General features: G+C 35.5%; 1 pseudogene; it reads left to right on the top strand.

Moving 5' to 3' along the window:
- The first annotated feature begins 660 nt into the window (after positions 1 to 660).
- Positions 661 to 1577, top strand: LOC101127845 (large ribosomal subunit protein uL18-like; annotated as a pseudogene).
- The last annotated feature ends 3746 nt before the right edge of the window (positions 1578 to 5323 follow it).

Genomic DNA, 5323 nt, shown 5'->3' with positions numbered 1-5323 from the left:
GGTATTTTCAGATTTAAAAAACCTGGCTGGGCACGGTGGCTCATGTCTGTAATGTCAGCACTTTGGGAGGCCAAGGTGCGCAGATCACGAGGTCAGGAGTGCAAGATCAGCCTGGCTAACATAGTGAAACCCATCTCTACTAAAAACACAAAAAACTTTAGCCAGGCATGGTGGTGCACACCATGGGTGTAGTCCCAGCTACTCAGGAGGCTGAGGTAGGAGAATCGCTTGAACCTGGGAAGGGGAGGTTGCAGTGAGCTGAGATCGCGCCACTGCACTCCAGTTTGGGCAACAGAGTGAGACTTTGTCTCATAAAATAAATAAATAAATAAATAAATAAATAAATAAATAAATAAATAAATAAATAAAACCTGAGTGAGTTCTCCATCACAAGGACAGCACTAAAAATTTCTAAAGGCCATATAATACTTAGACTATAAAAGAGTGATTCCAGAAGGAAGTTCCGAGTTATAAGAAGGAATGAAGAGCAAAATAAGTGGTGAATATATGAGGAGCTCTAAATGATTACTGACTTTAAAAAAACAACAATATCCAATGGGATTGAAATATATTGGATTAAAATACACACTAATAATGCCATGTAGCCTTTCCGCCCCCTAGCACTGCTGGGCCTGCAGGTCTCTGTTGAGCCGCGGATGTGGGTCTTTTGTTCCCCAGGATGGGGTTTGTTAAAGTTGTTAAGAATAAGGCCTACTTAAAGAGATACCAAGTGAAATTTAGAAGACAATGAGAGGGTAAAACTGATTACTAAGCTTGGAAACGCTTGGTGATACAGGATAAAAATAAATACAATACACTCAAATATAGGATGATAGTTCGTGTAACAAACAGAGATATCATTTGTCAGATTGCTTACGCCTGTATAGAGGGGGTATGATACTCTGGACAGCACATGCACACGAACTGCCAAAATATGGTGTGAAGGTTGGCTTGTCAAATTATGCTGCAGCATATTGTATTGGCCTGCTGCTGGCCCACAGGCTTTTCAATATGTTTGGCATGGACAAGATCTATGAAGCCCAAGTGGAGGTGACTGGCGATGAATACAATGTGGAAAGCATTAATGGTCAGCCAGGTGCCTTTACGTGCTATTTGGATGCAGGCCTTGCCAGAACTACCAGTGGCAATAAAGTTTTTGGTGCCCTGAAGGGGGCTGTGGATGGAGGCTTGTCTATCCCTCACAGTACCAAACGATTCCCTGGTTATGATTCTGAAAGCAAGGAATTTAATGCAGAAGTACACTGGAAGCACATCATGGGCCAGAATGTTGCAGATTATACATGCTACTTAATGCAAGAAGATGAAGATGCTTACAAGAAACAGTTCTCTCAATACATAAAGAACAGCATAACTCCAGACATGATGGAGGAGATGTGTTAGAAAGCTCATGCTCTGGATTCTCATAGAGAATCCAGTCTATGAAAAGAAGCCCAAGAAAAAAAGTTAAAAAGAAGAGGTGGCACTGTCCCAAAATGTCCCTTGCTCAGAAGAAAGATCGGGTAACTCAGAAGAAGGCAAGCTTCCTCAGAGCTCAGGAGTGGGCTGCTGAGAGCTAAACCAAACAATTTTCTATGAGGATTTTTCAGATAAAGACAATAAACTTGTGGACAGCAACTTAAAAAAATGCCACATAGGTTCAACATACACAAATAAATGTGATACACCATATGAATAGAATGAAGCATAAAAACCATATGATCACCTCAATAGACACAGAAAAAGCATTTGATAAAATTCAACATTGCTTCATGATAAAACGTTTCAAAAAACTAGGCTTAGAAGGAACAAAACTCGACACAATAAAGGCCATATATGACAAACCCACAGCTAACATCATACTGAATGGGGAAAAGCTGAAATCCTTTCCTCTAAAAGTTGGAACAAGACAAAGATGCCCACTCTTACCACTCTTATTCAACATAGTGCTGGAAGCCCTACCCAGAGCAATTAAGCAAGATAAAGAAATAAGGGCATCCAAATTAGAAAAGAGGAAGTCAATTTATCATAATATTTATTTATTTATGTTTATTTTTAATTTTTTTAGAGGCAGGCTCTTAACTCCGTCGCCCAGGCTGTGCAGTGGCACAATCATAGCTCACCGAATGTAGTGGCAAAATCATAGCTCACTGTAGCCTTGAACTCCTGGGCTTGAGCAATCCTCCCAAGTGGCTGGGACTGTAGATGCCATGCCACCACACTTGGCTAATTAAAACAATTGTTTTTTGTCGAGATGGGGTCTTGCTATGTTGCCTAGGCTGGTCTCAAATTCCTGGCCTCAAGTGATCCTCTTGTCTCAGCCTCCCAAAGCACTAGGATTACAGGTGTGAGCCATTGTGCCCAGCCAGATGACATAATCCTATATATAGCAAAACCTGAAGACGCCATCAAAAAACTCTTAAAACTGATAAATAAATTTAGTGAAGATACAGGATACAACATCAACATGCCAAAATCACTGTTTCTATACACCAATAATGAACTAGCTGAAAAAGAAATCTAGTGCTTCTATGCACCAAGTGAAAAAAATCCCATTTATCATAGCTATGAAAAAATAAAATACCTAGGAATACATTTAACCAAAGAGGTGAAAAAACTCTACAAGGAAAAGTGTAAAACACTGATGAAAATATTTGAAGAGGAAACAAACAAATAAAAAGACATCCCATGCTCATGGATTGGAAGAATTAATATTGTTAAAATGATCACACTGCCCAAAGCATTCTACAGATTCAATGCAATCCCTATCGAAATACCAATGACATTATTTACATAAATAGAAAAAAAATCCTAAAATTCATATGACATTATAAAAGACACCAAATAGCCAAAGCAATACTGATCAAAAAGAACAAAATTGGAGGCATTACACTACTTTAATTCAAATTATACTACAAAGCTATAGTAACCAAATCAGCATGATACTGGTATAAAAACAAACATATTAACCAATGGAACAGAATAGAGAACCCAGAAATAAATTCACATATTTACAGCCAACTGATTTTTGACAAAGGCACCAAAAACATACATTGAGGAAAGGACACCCTCTTCAATAACAGTGCTAGGAGAACTAAATAGCCATATGCAGAAGAATAAAATTAGACTCCCTACCTATCACCAAATATAAAAATCAACATAAAATGGATTAAAGGCTTAAACATGAAACAAAAAACTATAAATCTACTGGGAGAAAACATAAGAGAAGTGCCTCACGACATCGATCTTGGAAAAAATTTTATGTATAAGACCTCAAAAACATAAACAACAAAAGCAAAAATTGACAAATAGTATTATATGAACTAAAAATCTTCCATACAACAAAGGAAACAACAGAGGGAAGAGACAACTGTAGAAAGGAAGAAAATACTTGCAAACTATTCATCCAACAAGTGACTAATATTCAGAATATGAAAGGAACTCAGACAACTCAACAGGAAAAAAAATCCGATTAAAAAGTGGGCAAAGGAAATAAATAGATGTTTCTCAAAAGGAGACATACAAATGTCCAAAAATGTATTTTAAAATGTTCAACCGCCTCCAGTCATCAGGGAAATGCAAATCAAAACCACAATGAGTATCATCTCACCTCAATTAGAATGGCTATTATCAAACACACACACACACACACACACACACACACACACACACACACACAAATGCTGGTGAGGATGCAGAGAAAAGGGAACTGTTATACATTGTTGGTGGGAATTTAAATTAGTACAGCCATTACGGAAAACACTGTGGGGATGTCTCAAAAAACTAAAGATAGATCTACCACACGATCCAATGACCCCACTGCTGGATTTTTATCCAAAAAAGAGAAAATCAGTGTATCAAAGGAATACCAATACCTGTATCCTTATTTATTGCAGCACTATTCACAATAGCTAAGATATGGAATGTCCACCATTCCATATCCACCAACAGACAAATGAATAAAGAAAATGTGATATATATATACATTAAAATATTATTCAGCCATAAAAAAGAATGAAATCCTGTCATTCACAGCAACGAGGATGAGCCTGGAGCACATTATGTTAAGCAAAATAAGTTAGCCACAGAAAGATAAATGCTGCATGTTCTTAATCAGATGTGGGAGCTAAACTTTTTTTTAGCTCATGGAAGTCATGAGTAGAATTGTGGGTATTGGAGGCTAGGAAGGGTAGTAGTGGGGGGAGCATGGGGAGAGGTTTATTAACAAATACAAAATTACAGGTAGATGGAAGGAGTAAGTTCTGGTGTTCTACAGCACTATAGGGTAAATATGGTTAATGATAATTTATTGTATATTTTCAAAAGGCTAAAAGAGAGAATTTTGAATGCTCACAACACAAAGAAATGATAAATGTTGAGGTGATGGAATGCTATTTATCCTGATTTGATCATTACACATTGTATACACGCATAGAAATTCACTCAATATCCCATAAATATGTATGATTATTATGTATCAACTAAAAATAAAAAGAAAAAATGCTGTATTAAAAAAAAAGAGGGGAAGTAATTTGAGTTACAGTGTTCCAAGGTCCTTGTATTTTCCAGAAGGATGATAAAGATATTAACATTAGAAACCAATGTTAATCAATGAGAAGGTAAAGATCTATGATATAAGTTCTAGGGAAATCATTTACAAAATTAGAAACTGAGTGTATAACTTCTAAATTCATAGAGGGAAAACATGGTTAAAAAATACCCAGTAATTTAAAAAAAGTAATTGAAGGGAAAAAAGACGTAAAACAAAACATGGAATAGGTGGCACAAGTAAAAACATATATCAAAATGTTTAATTTAAACTCAGTTGATTTTGTTCTAAAAAAACTAACTTCATCTTTTAAAAGGCTAGATTGTTGAACTGGATACAAATATAAATTTAAATTATATATTATTTAAAAGAAACATAACTACAACATAAGCATATAGAAAGATGGAAATTAAATCATGCAAAAATATCTCATTCAAATATTAATTTTAAAAAGCTGGTATACCTATGTTAATATTGAACAAATTAAAATTTAAGGCAAAAAGAATTTTTAGAGATAGAAGACTCATTTCACAATGTGAAAAACATCAGTTCAACAGGAAGATATGTCAGTTTTAAATGTGTATGTACCTAATAACATGCCCTTAATAAATGCATAAAGCAAAAAATAATAGAGTACTAGGAGAAACAGACAAATCCAGCCTCAGTGGAGATTTTAGTCTTTCAATAATTGATAAGAACAACCAGAAAAGAAGGCAGATGATTTGAACACTATACTTAAGAATTTTGACCTAATTAATATATACACATGTTATGGTC

This window comes from Gorilla gorilla, chromosome 16, assembly GCF_029281585.2.
Source record: "Gorilla gorilla gorilla isolate KB3781 chromosome 16, NHGRI_mGorGor1-v2.1_pri, whole genome shotgun sequence".
Lineage (NCBI taxonomy): Eukaryota > Metazoa > Chordata > Mammalia > Primates > Hominidae > Gorilla > Gorilla gorilla.
The sequence above is the reverse complement of the archived record's forward strand: the minus strand, read 5'-3'. Positions and strand labels throughout refer to the sequence as shown.